Below are 15,000 nucleotides of genomic sequence, written 5' to 3'. Positions count from 1 at the left end.
GTGTTTTTAGAAATTAAGAATTGTTCATTATTAATTTGAGTAATACTGGATATCATTCATAATGGTTTGGATGCAAATGTAAGACCAGTGTTGGGGCCACAGGTGCTATTTTCGGCATAGTCTAGGCGATCTGTGAGAAACAATCACCCAACCCAAAACTAATTGCAACAGAAACGATTTTTGTTGTATTTAGTTCACAAAACCTTCCCATATCACATACCAAAAGTCCATGAACATCCAAGTGGTGGAACATATCAAAATTGGAATGATCTGTGCATGGGTCAATGGCCAAAAGCTGCACCTTTGGCAGTTTTACTGAACTTTCATAGTAGGCTACAGGGGATATGTGAAAATTAGGTCAAAACCATTAAATGTTCCGCTATAACTGAATTAAACCTATATTTTGCATCATATCTCCTGAACCAAACATGGTATTTCAGAATACAGTAAGCGATGTCTAAGTGATGCCCTATGGGAATTTATGATATATACATTACATATGTCATACAAAATAGTATTTTGTCATTTGTATTTAATTGAATGAATGTAGTGAATGAATGAATGTATGAATGTATGAATGTATGAATGTAGCCTCTGACTGGTGCTGACTTAATAATTTGCCCAGACTTGTGATCAGATTATTGAGATTCAGGAAGATGACCCAGTGCAAGACACACACACACACACACACACCAACCTCAAATTTCTTCAGAATTTTAACCACCAGTTTCTTAAGAACTTACCGTCAGTTTCTTTTGCTCAAAAAGTAGCCTCAACAGCTTCACACAGTGCATTATCATTCTGGGCATGCATTGACAGAGACTTCATTGATGTTTGAGACTTTTCTGTATTATATGTCAGTGTACCATGAGTTTGAAGCCATTATTTTAAGGTAATAGAACTGTATTGGGTTGCTTTAAGCCCACATGTGGCTCTCAGTAGGTTTGGTGGTTAGTTTGTACCACTTGACAAGTTCAGTTGTGACTTCTTGTGCTTTCTTTACTTTGAGCCAGCGAGCTACCATTGTTCATTGACCCTCAGTCCTGAATGTGCTTGTCCGAATGCTTGTGCAACTGTCATGACATGTAGCAAACCACCGGTCCCTGTTTATCACCAGGTGATGATATCTTCTTGTCACTGCGCACTTGCCGATGTTGTACCAATGTAGACATTTTGGGTGGGCAACATAGCAAAGCGGTCAAATTGGATCAAAATTGACAAACACAAAACACAAACACAAAAAAAATCAGTACTACCTAGCTCGAGTTGCTGCAGCCAACAGCCATAATTTTGTAGTTTAAAAATACTGACAAATATTTTTGGTAAAACCAATAGCCTACTTTTGGTGATGTGATGATGACATCATAAAAGTGCAAAACAATCAATATACAGTAGTCTCTGACTTTTGCCCAGACTTGTCTCTCATGACACCTCTCATGCCAACCTCAAGTTTCTTGTGAACTTCCCTGAACTTCCCTTGGGTTTCCCTGCAACACTGCTCAATCTGGGCATGCATTGACGATGTCAGAAACCGCTTGTACCGCTTGACAAGTTCAGTTGTGACTTTTTGAGTGCATCTCTGATATTTAGGCGATGAGATGTAACAGGCAGGTCTGCATAGTTGATCTGTTGACTGTTTGCAGTTTATGGCATGTCTCGTAGGCAGAGAAAATCTGTTGCTATCAAACACTGTCCACATAATCAACAGAGTCAGCGTACTGATGAAGGAATAGATTAAATAGACAGATATGGATGCTCCATTTAAAGAGTATTTTTAGTACTTTCAAAATACAAAAATACAGTATTTTATTTTGATACATGGTGTGGCTAATGTATTTTGTAGTTTATTTTGACTTAAAATTAGGGTATTTGATGTTCTATTTTAAAATACATTTTGATGTATTTTTGTCCAGGCAGTCGGGGGGGGGGGGGGGGGGTATTATGTTACTCATCTTGCACTGGATCATCTTCCTGAATCACAAGTGTGGGCAAATTACTAAGTCAGCACCAGTCAGAGGCTACATTCATTCTTCTTTTATGATTTCATCACATCACCAAAAGTATTGTTTTTTACCAAAAATATTTGTCAATATTTTTAAGCTACAAAAATACACACCTAAGTATTTTGATACAAAATATGAAGCCATTTTCTTCAACCCAATCAAATACAAATTAGAAAATACATAGAAAATATGTAATACTTGTATCATAAATGCCCATCCCTGGGAGTAGACATCACTTATTCTGAGATACCATGTTTGGTTCAGGAGATATGATGCAAAATATAGGTTTAATTCAATCATAGCGGAACATTTAATTGTTGCCACAGCGACCATTAGGGTTTTTTGATAATGGTTTAATATCTGAAAATGTTCAGGGCTCCAAACTGTTCACTAAAGTTCCATGCCTTTATGGAATAATTTGACCTAATTTTCACATATCCCCTGTACTATGAAAGTTCAGTAAAACTGCCAAAGGTGCAGCTTTTGGCCATTGACCCATGCACAGATAATTCCAATTTTGACATGTTCCACCACTTAGATTTTTATGGACTTTTAGTATGTGATATGGGAAGGTTCATTTCCCATTCATTTAATTTCTGTTGCAATTAGTTTTGGGTTGGGTGATTGTGTTTCTCACAGATTGCCTAGACTATAATGGTTTGGATGCAAATGTAACACCAGTGTTGGGCCACAGGTGCTCCTTTCGGCTCAGCCCTTCCCTCTGTCCCTGGTGATTCCTCCACTAGGCACCTGGGCCTGTATTGCTATATTGCTTGACTCAGGGATTTTGTTGACACTGTATTAATGAATGAATAAATAGAGACACTCTATAATACTGTAGTTGCCCTAGTTATGTTATGCTCCAAGTGAATGGAGCCTCCCTTTGCACTGGACAGAGATGAGCTATCCCCTGATCTCAGTACAGTGTCACTGGTGTCAAATTAAGTGGAGTGGACTGAGTGGTAATTAGGCTGGCAGCACTCAAACCAGAAGTGAGAGCTAAGCGTTTCTTGAGCATTTCTGTCCGGCAGGTGTTTTCTGTTTCCCACCTGCTTCTGTGCTGCGAAAAAAGGTCTGCTTATGCATGCAGGCGTGCAGACACACACACACACACACACACACACACACACACACACACACACACACACACACACACACACACACACACACACACACACACACACACACACACACACACACACACACACACACACATGCACACACACAGACACAAACCACAAAACATACCCAGCCACTGTTAAAAGCCTATAAAAGTCTGACCTTTCCACTTTCCTCAAGAGAGTCCCTGAGTGTTCCACAGTTTCTCGGGAGCACATCAGGAATCTGACTTTGACAAGCTGTCATTTTCTGAAAAGTGAGAACTTCAGTTGGGGTTTCCAAAAACAATCCTCTGTCACAGGATATCCACCCTGTGTTTTCCATCAAATTGTACTTTGCCGAACGTCTTTCGTGACTTAGAAGGCTATGAATTTGTACCCCTTCTGAAAATATTCTTTTTAAAAATGGAATTCCCTGTCAGACATGAAATTGTTTAACCATGATATTTATTGTAGTGAACAAATGGTGAGGATCTTTCCAATTCATCCATTAAAGTAAATCCCACCAGTCTGTCTGCTTCCCTCTTTCCTGGGAACAGATGAAATGAACAGGCAAGAGCTGTGGAGTCTGAATGGAGGGAAGCGATCGATGCTAAGGGGCATAACACGTCAATGAAAGCTGCACTGCAGGCAAAATCACGTTGTGCGGTCAGCAATATTCCCCTTCAAACATAAACATATCGACGGAGCTGTAAAAGCAGATTTAGCGCTGTCCAGGGCCCTCTGAATGTTTGCCCTGTGAAACGTGGTGTAGCATGATGCTGTGTTTAGGAGCAGACCCCCAGTTGGCTTTGGCTGCCTTGACTGGCCACTGAAAAAATGATCTTCTCTCTCTCTCTCTCTCTCTCTCTCTCTCTCTCCTTTCTCTTGTTCCCTCTTGCTCCATATATGTGTGTATTTGTTTTGCACTTCTATTCTCTTCTATTCTCTCTTTCTCCCTCTCACTCTCTTTCTAGTCTTTTTTTCTCTCTCTCATCTTGTTCCCTCTCTTTTGTCCCATTTCATTCATGCACTGTCTCTCTCTCTCTTCTCTCACTCTCCCAGGTGAATAATAGTCATGTCAAGTCAGAGGGACTGTGCTCATTGGTAGACTGAGTTTGTTTGCTTGAATCGACAAACTGGGGATGCTGACTTGGAATGGGACACGTTTTATCTGTGTGTGTGTGTGGATGGTGGGTGGTGACGTGGTGGTTGGGGGTGTGCCAGTCTTTCCCTGTGCCCAACAGCCAGCCCACAGTTATCTAAATTTGATGCCTGCAGAGCTTGCATGGAAGAGTTCATTTTTAATTTGTGTGTAATTAAATGAGCAAATCGGTTATGTGAAATTCAATCAGGGATTGACTTCAATTCATTTCTGTCATTTTGACCTCACCATCCTAATCATGTGAAACAGTAAACATGGATGCGGCAGTGAAACTGCTAACCTCACTCCATCACTGGTATGCGTGTCCATTTTTATTGGCTTTTGTGCCTGCCGGAGCAGCCTGCTATACTAGGCAGGCGATAGCCGGCGCAACATAAACAGAGTCACTCAAGGGCAATAATTTTAAACTTGTTTATGTGTTGCACAGAAGAGGATAGCCAGCATGTCATCGCATCTTTCCTCTTCACTCACTCGTGCTCTCTCTCTCTCTCTCTCTCTCTCTCTTTCCTTTTTCATCTCCCTTTTTCTCTTTCAAGCACCTTCACAGTGTCACAGCACCCACTCTTTGTTACCGTAGTTACCGTGCTGTTGTCACCAGTTGTTGTTTGGCGTTCCCACGGCACCCTGGGTGGGGTAATCCCAGAGTGCACCTGAGGTTGGGGAGCGGGGTGTGGAGGGTAGAGGGGTACAGGGTTTGCGAGTGGGCTCGAGTTGAGTTTGGGGCTCAGAATATTCCTGGTGTCGGTTTCACTTTGATAAAGCACCTAAGGCCGTGAGCCGGACCCGAGTCTTGGGAAACAAAGAGGGGGACCGCGGCTTCACCGGGAGATACATGAGCGCCTCGGCCCCCACAACAGGCTCCACGGCACTGTTTTCATGTTGTCTGCAGGCAGAACACACGCCAGAGAGCTGCTCCCCGCGCACACAAAGGGCCTGTTTGCTTAGACTGCGCCGACTCCATATCCTGGACCTCACATTCATGCGAGAGGCTCGTGTAAGCGATACCCTTCTGAGCCCTCTCTCCCTCTCTCCCTCTCTCTCCCTCTCTCTCTCTCTCTAGCTTTCTCTCCTTTTTTTTCAATCCCCCCTCATATACACCACAAGGTCGGCTGCGACAACAAACCCTCCAGTTTTTCCAACAAGCCCGGCTGAAAAGTATCTCGTGTCCGTGCGTGTCTGAAAGGCGAGACGGGGCGCGGGGTAGCGAGGGGGAGTGGGCTGCGGCCGCGGCGTCGCGTTTCGGTAAATACCTGCAGCTGCCTCGTCTGCGAAACCCGAGCCGCTGTCCTGTGGTAACTGTGAGTGGGCGACTCGAGTTCCACCCTCCCACCACCGCCACCAAGTCCTCCACCACCATCACCCCCCCCCCCCCCCACACACACACACACACACACACACACACACACACACACACACACACACACACCACCCCAACCTCTCAGCCCCCTTCCATATGCCCCCCCCCCCCCCCCCCCCCCCCCCAGTGGTGGCTCTGACTCTAAATGCCCCGTGTTTTTTTGGCGCGCCAGGAATTCGCAGCTTTCCAGGCCGGTGGTCGGGGGAGGCGCAGCGGGCTGACCTCCCAGGCTCTGTCCCCGATCGCCAAGCAGAGCGCGTGGATGCAGTCCCGGAGGCATGGAGGTCCAGGCCTCAGATGGAGGCCTCCTAAAGGCGCTCCATCATCGAGCCTGCAGGGATGATTTCCCACAATGAACAGCCTGAACGTATGAGTTGGCACACAGAGATTTGCTGCAGAGATTTCAGATGTCAGGGGAGATATCTGAGATAAAGTGGTATCTGTTCCATGTCTGAATGTGTGAGCTGGCATTTTCCATTTCTGAAGGGAAGTGCAGTAGGGGTGAAATCAGGGTCAAAAAGAGGATGAGTAGGTAAACTGTCACTGTGCCTATGAGAGTGTGTGTCTGTGTGTGTGTATGTGTGTGTGTGTGTGTGCGTGTATTTGTATAACTCTGCTACGACAGGCGTTCTCTCAGGAGGTGTGGTAAACCTCTCTGTCAGGAGATGTTTGCTGCGGAGCGAGAGATCAGAGATAGGGGCCCAGTCTAAGGAATGTTACTACTCTACACACACACACACATTTTAACCGTTTATTTATGTCCACATGAAGAAAATGGTACAGGGAGACAAATATTAAGAATGCAGTACAATACATATGCAAACCTATGGACCAGTAGCATGCACCAGGTCTTCACAATGTCACTTAACTTAAGTGATATATAACTTAACAAGCACAATCACTCAGTTCTTAAGGGAATAAGTAGACACACACACACACACACACACACACACACACACACACACATACACACACATACACATACATAATCATATATGGACACATGCAAATATGCATATGTGTGCTTGCACTCACTCACCCCTATTAGGCATCTGTCATTAGTCATTAGGCATTACTAAGGTATGCGTAGCACACCGAGGTGCTAAGGTTCTTCTGAGCATGACTGGCACATCTTGGGTGTCTGACAGACAGATATCCTTTTCTGTAGCGGCAGCTCTAGTGTAAATATGTACCCTGAGCTGCGGCCTGTGTCTGAGGCTGGCCGGCGGGTCGGCTGGTCGGGCCTGGGAATCTCTAGGTCAGGTCTGCAGCCTTGGAAACATCAGAAGGGAGGAGTGGAGGCTTTTTTTTTTGCGTGCGTAAATTGCAAGTGAACAGAATGACGTGCGCGCGCCGCCAAAATTGGGATAGCAAGGGGACCGAGGAGCCAAAAGAAACAAGCCATCGGTGCCAGTGCAGTCTGAGGGATGTTCAGGTTTTTATTTCGCCAGGGATAATTACAAATTATCATTCTCCCTTCTGGAGTGACAAACTCAATATCATGCCCTGCCACTGAAGAGTTGCAATCATGAGACAAATGTTTAGTTTTACACTGCTTACTCTTCTGGGAAGAGGATGAGGAGCGAGGCGGAGAGAGAGAGAGAGAGAGAGAGAGGAACAAGAAACGAGTCTGATGCTGAAAGACAAGAGGCAGGAGAGACAGAGAGAGAGAGAGAGAGAGCATGAACAGACAGACACAGAGGGAGAGGAAGGAGGAAGGAAACCAGAGGAGTGCACAGGCTTCTCTACCCATCCCTCTTTTTGAGCCTTTGTAAAGCCTCAGACATCAACTGCAGCCCAGAGAGAGCCTGAGAGGTCCCAGAGTCTGGTCTGGGTATCAGGAGTGCACACACGTGCACAGGGCTTTGCACACATACCTGACTCAAGACTGGGGTGGGTGGGGAGGGACTGGGATTCACTGGATCAGTACACGTGTTCCTCCCCAACACGGATGTGTCCTGCATCCCCACAAACAGAATAATGTATGAAAGCCACAACTCGCCTGCCAACGCCAGACAAAAAAAAAAAAAAAAAGATGGCTGCTGAAGCTAGACTCCATATGCTGTGCCAGTGTGTTGTTGGAGGGGCTGGCGTAAGGGAATCAGCATTTCAAAGCAGCGCTCCCTCCCCTGCCCCGCCCCACAGCCTACCTGGCATCCAGCCCTCCTGCCCCACATAGGGTGGCAGGATGGGGAGCTGAGGAATGGAGAATCACCAGGAACCTCCATAGAACAGGAAGGGAGTTGAAAACACAAAATGCAAAACAGAGGCCGTTGCTACAAGATCACATGGCATAGACGAGAGAAATATATGACAACCGTGTTTTTCTATAATGCTGAGATTTCAGTGGAGATATCTGAGACAAAGCAGTATCTGTGGAAAGAGGTGACATTTAAAGGTGTCATATTGATGCCAGTGCAGGTATCATTTCAGACATGTCTGATAACTCATTCAGCTCCAGTTGATCTGCCGGGTGACCATCTTACAGAAGTGCTACGTGTCTTCCTCGGAGCTCTGTAAAAAAACTCTGATAAATACTGTACTGTGGGAGATTAGGAGGTGTGTGTGGGAGAGGAGGAGGTGTGTGTGGGAGAGGGGGCGGTGTGGGAGAGGGTGAGGTGTGTGTGGGAGATTAGGAGGTGTGTGTGGGAGAGGGTGAGGTGTGGGAGAGGGTGAGGTGTGTGGGTCTGTGAGTGGACCAGGCTGGGCTGGGCGAGTTCTGAGCCCTAAATCTGCTCTGAATTCTGCTCAGCTGTAAAATGCCTGATTGCAGCACGGGGGGCTGACAGCACGTAAATAAAAAGACCAGTTGGGGGGGGGGGGGGGTTGAGCTACATATTACATCTCTCTTTCTCTCTTTCTCTCTCTCTCTCTCTCTATCAAACACACACACACACACACACACATGTATATTCACACAAAATATGTGCACACTTGCCACACTCATTTACTCGTATGCACATATGCAAATCTGCTCACCTGGCAGACAGATGCCAGATGCAAACTTACACATACACTCACACTTTTTCACAAACCTACATGCAAACTTACACATACACTTACACTCTTACATAAACCTACACCAAACTTACACAAACACACATGAATTAATCAAAAAAGTAATCATACACACACAGACACAGAAAGAAAATATGTATGTATCTCATTCACTTAAATATATCTGTTACGCTTTTTCCACTTTTACCTTGTTATTGTAAGTAATGCAGCTTGTTTAGACTTGTTGTAACAAAAGTGGCTTTACACTTTAGCTTTGTCTTGTTTGCCCAGTGGGGTTGCTCCTGGCGACAGCATGAGAGCACATCACCAAAATCCTCTAAAAATGTCACTTCACCTCTCATGTTCTCCCCATGGTGCCTTGGTGTAAACATGGCTCTCTCACTTGCACAAGGCAGAATCATCAATCAATTTGGAATTCTAAATGCAGTTTATTATGCTCAATGCAGCTTATTGCACTTCTAATGGAGGGCGATGTGGTATAACATACTAATCGCTTTCAGACATACGTGTAAGACCGGAGGTTCTGCCGATGTTAAACGGTGGGGCCGTATATCTGAACGACATAACCGGTCATATGGAAGTCCGAATTTACCCGGTCTTTATACTACTCCCCCCCTAGTATTTCCTCCGGACATTATGTAAATGTGCTGTGTCTGAACGAGGAGTAGAACATGCGGTTAAAATTCACACCTAGTGTGAGGGGGCGTGTTGGTGACGTTTCTTTCGTGCGTCCATGTGGTTAGATCTGACTTAAATGCAGTGTTATGATGGAGTGGCATGCTGTCCAGAAAATCTCCGACCTGGAAAGATGCAGACATCACTGAGCTACTGTCCATGAGGGCATTCAACATTTTGATAGAACACCTGAAGGGAACGTTAGAGACACGTTAGCCTACAACTGCATGGCAAGGACAAACGAATTCAGAAGACTGAATCATCATAAGCAGAAGGCGCTGAAAAGGCAGTAGCCTACAGCGATGTCGTTGACGACAATAACAGGAGTATTTAATAAATTGTTAGCCAACACGGTTTTCTGTTCATTGATAGCCTTCATGACCTGCTGAGCTCGCTGATATTTGCTGAGCATATATGCCTAGAGAAAATGAAAACGAAGTAAACCCAACTTTGTTCCAAGCTCCTTACGTAAATGCGACACATGGGGAGAGGATGCTTTTGGAAAAAATAAACCATGAAAAAATGAACAACTTCACTGTTATTGATGTTAGTATTTTGTTTGTTGCTTAAAAACGTTGGCTGGTAGCCTACCATAAAGTTTGTGCATGCTCTCTCTCTCCAACGCAAACCAGATTTGGGGTTCTATAGCTAATTCTGGTACATAACGTTGAAAACAGATAAATGTGTTTATTTGAAGCACACATACAAATACTGTAGGCTAGGTCAATTTCAAGTGCGCACTTACGTGACTAGCCTACTTCAAGTATTAGCCTATGCACAATAGATTTCTCTTCTTTAGCCTACATAATGCATAGGCTACACTTTGTAAATAAAAAGCAGCTGTGACAGGCAGCGGCCGCATATATTCTGCGTCATATCTCGCATCTTGTGAACTCTAGCCCCCACCCCTCACTCGACAACCACACAGAGATTCTGTAATGTGCGTGTATGTCGTTCACACATACGTCCGTATAAGGTCAGTATTAGGTCCGCAGGTTAGTATCATATCTGAATCATCCGAAGGGTAGGACCTCCGTTTGACAAACCTCCTCATATACTCCGGAGGTTATATCTGAAAGCGCTTAATGACTGAGCTAGGCTTAAGGCTAACAACAATAGGCACAGTGATGGCTCATGATGCAATACAAGGAACAATCATAGCCAGAATTTTGTTAAAAGCAGACCAAAGGTCAAAGTCTGGTCAATTGTGATAGAAATGCTGTAATTTTAGGCTTAGGTCTACTCATTAAAATTAACAGAGAGCCCACTACCTGTATATTGCAACCCAAAACTTAGACATTAGAGATTTCTGAAACATGTAATGTGTATTTCAAATACAAAATAGTATTTTGTCATTTTTATTTTATTGGGTTGAAGGAAATGGCTTTTGTATCAAAATACTTTATTGGTGTGTATTTTTGTATTTTAAAAATACTGCAAAATACTATATGTGAAAAAAAAAAAAAAGTAGATACTACACACAGGTGTAATGAATAATTGGTAATTAGGCAACAATGGTTAATGTTTATCGCAATCAGCTAATGTGAGAACAGCTGTGTTCAACGACATTCACAGCTTTTCAGTGACGGCCTTTGCTGAAGCATCAGCTCTGGTCTGAAGTATAAGGCCTAGTCCACACGTACCAAACCGATCTTTTTTTCCTCCCTCTTCCCTGGAACCGTATCAAGAATATTTGCGTCCAAACGGATCCATCTCAACACGACTCAACACGTTACTTCATACCCCAGGCCTATAGGTGGCACTGTTTCTTTACAGAAATTGACCAAAGTTTGTGCTTTACAAACAGACAGAATAGGCTACGACGAAATGGCTAGTGCAAGGAAACCAGAATTGTTTGTGTGGACTGATGGTGAACTGTCAACTGTAGTCAACTGTAAAACTAATAAACTTTATTTTACGGTTTGTGAAGGGTGCAGTCCCGTCCTTTATTTGGCTAACGCAGGTAGGCCTGCTAATCACCTTTACTTTCTTTGGTTGTAGGATAGTCCGTGATTCACATTAGTTTTGGCTATCACCGCAATTAGGCTACTACAGTAAACGCAAGGCTTACCCAAGTTCTAGGCTATTCTGTCGCCACATTTATAATATTGCTATAAAACCTTCGTTAGTAACAGTCAATACGTTTGCCTGCATCAAATCGCGCATTTGCATTCAGTGTGCTACCATCGGCTTAACGTGAGTTCTAAGCGTCTTTGTATGCTTATATCTGATTTCACTTGACTGTGAATGCATGTATATATGTTGTAAGACATGTAAAATAAATGAATGACACTGGCACTACGCACAAATTAATGTAGCCTAAACTTACACCGCACTTTCCTAATAAGTTAAGTTCTCTCGCGTCACTGACAGTAGCTAGAATGCATAAAAAAACACCGGGAAAAACAGTGTTCAGTCCACCAAGTCATAAGCTATCGGCGCTGCGCAGCACCAGTTGTGATATTTATCTTACGGAGTGTAATCGTAGGTAATGTCATGTATGAAAACTAGTATTGTTAGGCAATACTATAAGTGCAAGTCCAGGGCAGCTGAGGTGTGGCGATGACATCATCGATACGCAAGCAGGATGTGCGGTTTCGCTGTCTACGAATTCGAACGAATTCAAACGGGCTACGGTTTCAGATTTTTCCACTCTGGGACCAGGTTTCAGAAAAGTGCGGTTTTGGGCAGTGCGTTTACAGGATTCGTTTGGACGCTCGGCCAAGACGAAGCAAAACCTCTGCGTTTAACCTAAAAAGTGTCTCCGTGTGGACAGGCCCTAAGTATAAGTATAAATACTCTTTTGATCCCGTGAGGGAAATTTGGTCTCTGCATTTATCCCAATCTGTGAATTAGTGAAACACACTCAGCACACAGTGAAGTACCCACTAATCACGGCGCAGTGAGCGGCCTGCAACAAGAGCGGCGTTCAGGGAGCAGTGAGGGGTTAGGTGGCTTGCTCAAGGGCACTTCAGCCGTGCCTACTGATCGGGGTTTGAACCGGCAACCCGCCGGTCACAAGTCCGAAGCGCTAACCAGTAGGCCACGGCTGCCCTGAAGCACTGGTGTGAAGTCGTACGCAAGTAAAGATGAGCAAGGTTACCTGTGCAAGTTCACATAAGGACACCGACAAAGGCAACAATGTCCTTTTGTATCCAAGCCAATTAACAGAAAAAATGTCAGATATCTCAATGAACCACAATGACATCAATAGATGGTAAGGTGTTGAGTGTGTTTGAATTCCCTTCCTTGTAGCATCCTTTTCTGCATTGCACAGTGGGGAGAAGTTCACCCTGTTAAATTAAATAACAATTCTATTTCCTTATTAGCTGCATACTTGAGGTTGGAGATATTAAGGCAAGTCAAGTTTCTCACATACTGGAAGTTCAAGATATACAGCCTTATGATTTTCTTATTCAGTTCTACACTGCACTTGAATTACGAAATTCGGCACAGATACACAATTATGATTTTGGCCTATTGATTATAATGTGGTTAATAGTAAGTATAAGTATATTTTAATCTCTGCATTTAAGAAAATATAATCTCTGCATTTATCCCAATCTATGAATTAGTGAAACACTCAGCACACAGTGAGGTGAAGCACACACTAATCCCAGCGCAGTGAGCTGCCTGCAACAACAGCAGCGCTTGGGTAGCAATGAGGGGTCGGGGTTCGAATCGGCAACCCTCCGGTTACGTCCGAAGCGCTAAACAGTAGGCCACGGCTGCTGAATTGAAAGCTCTGTCAGTCAAATTCAATATCAAAATTTTTTACTTTGGCCTTTTATGGGGTATGTATTGGCAGACAGCCCTGGTAACTTACCGTTGTCGTTGACACACCTGCTCGCTTGACTGCCACTGCAAAGTAGCCTGTGCATTGGCATTCTCCATGCGTGTAGCCTGCGTGTCAGATAACCCTGACGTTTCTTGTATTGTCGTGCTGGCTGTCGGAATGATCAGCAGTACAAATAAGTTCGCTAAAATATTGGTGGGGACAATTTTGTCATCTTAAAATTTTGATTAGGACTAGTCCTTAGCGTCCCACCCTAAATCTACGCCCATGCAAGTGAGTGAGTGAGTGAGTGAGTGAGTAAATGAGTGAGTGAGTAAATGAGTGAGTGAGTGAGTGAGTGAGTGAGTGAGTAAATGAGTGAGTGAGTGAGTGAGTGAGAGAGTAAGTGAGTGAGTGAGTGAGTGAGTGAGTAACTGAGTAAATGAGTGAGTAAAGGAGTGAGAGAGTGAGTGAGTAAAGGAGTGAGTGAGTTATCAGTTCTGTTGGTGTGGGGGTTTAGGATGTTTGTGTGTTAGACAAATTGCTCAGTGACTGAGTCCTCTTAGGTGAATGAATGAGTGTCTGAATGATTGATTAGGGGCGGGAGGTAGGGAGTTGGTGAATGAGGGAGTTAAAGTTTGATGATTAAAGGTGTGTATTGTGTGAGAGTAGGCGACTGTGTGTGTGTGTGTGTGTGTGTGTGTGTGTGTGTGTGTGTGTGTGTGTGTGTGTGTGCGTGCGCGTGTGTGTGTCTGTGTGTGTGTGTGTGTGTGTGTGCGTGTATGTGATTAAGACACTGAGGGATGTAGACAGTAAGGTGAGTAAGTGAGTGAATGTTCAAGTAAATGAGGGTGCATACAAACTCTCTCTCTCTTGCTTGCTCTTGCTGTCTCTCTCTTTGTCTTTGTGCACGTGTGTGTGTGTGTGTGTGTGTGTGTGTGTGTGTGTGTGAATGAGAGCACGTATATGGCTAAGTGAAGTACTAGTCTGGTAAAGTCGGCCAGCCACCCATGGGTCCTCCTGTGACTCACAGCGGTGGGTGATTATTTCATAGCTGCCAGCAAAGACACAGGAGCAGGCAGCCAGTGCCAGACAACAAGGCAGGAATTACAGAAAAGACATGAGGCTCTCTCTGACACATTCAGCACACTGTCACTCTCACACACACACACACACACATGCACACATACACACACACTCTTGCCTCGTTTCTACTGTCACAGGACTAAGCTGTCAGTAAAGACTACAGTGCTCTAGTGCAGTGCTCTAAGGGAAACTGTACAATTACACATTTCATCGTAGGTCTGACATAATCATTCTTAAATACCATCCATTATATATCCACCACACAGGACAATTTAATATGTTATGGATTTCTTTTGTAACTAGAAATTCCCATCGAACTTATCAAGGGGTACCAGTAATTGCTTGAGCTGGAAGGGGAAGGTCATCCTGTGGCACAGCAGTTAAGCACATAGAGCATCTCATCAATGCCCAGGTCGCCAGAGAGCGGCCATTCTGCTGATAATGGTGACAGTTAGAGGCTGGAGACTGTAGATGGAAAAATGGGGAGAAAAACTAATGAAAGGACAGAAGGAGGGGCTGTCCTATGAATGTGCCTCTCCCTGCAGGGAGTGTGTGTGTGTGTGTGTGTGTGTGTGTGTGTGTGTCTGTTTGTTGCACTTGTGTGTTTTGTGTGCCTTTGTATGTGTGTGGTGCATCCTTGGGGATGCAGACCTCCTCTCAGAAGGTGAGGCATATACACATAAAGGAAATGCAAGCAAGCAGGCTGGAACACACACACATGCACACACACACACACTTATTCACACACACCTGGTCTTGTGTAGATGCCCAGATGGAAACTGGCACATGCACAGCTGCAGTGGCCCTCTGGGTTTGGAAGCCAT

General features: G+C 44.5%; 1 protein-coding gene across 1 annotated transcript in view; it reads left to right on the top strand.

The window, feature by feature from the left end:
• sobpa (sine oculis binding protein homolog (Drosophila) a) overlaps positions 1-15,000 on the top strand; it is a 53,506-nt gene that overhangs the window by 19,228 nt on the left and 19,278 nt on the right.

Source organism: Alosa sapidissima, chromosome 19 (genome assembly GCF_018492685.1).
Source record: "Alosa sapidissima isolate fAloSap1 chromosome 19, fAloSap1.pri, whole genome shotgun sequence".
Classification (NCBI taxonomy): Eukaryota; Metazoa; Chordata; class Actinopteri; order Clupeiformes; family Clupeidae; genus Alosa; species Alosa sapidissima.
Note: the sequence above shows the minus strand (reverse complement) of the source record. Positions and strands in the feature narration are given on the sequence as shown.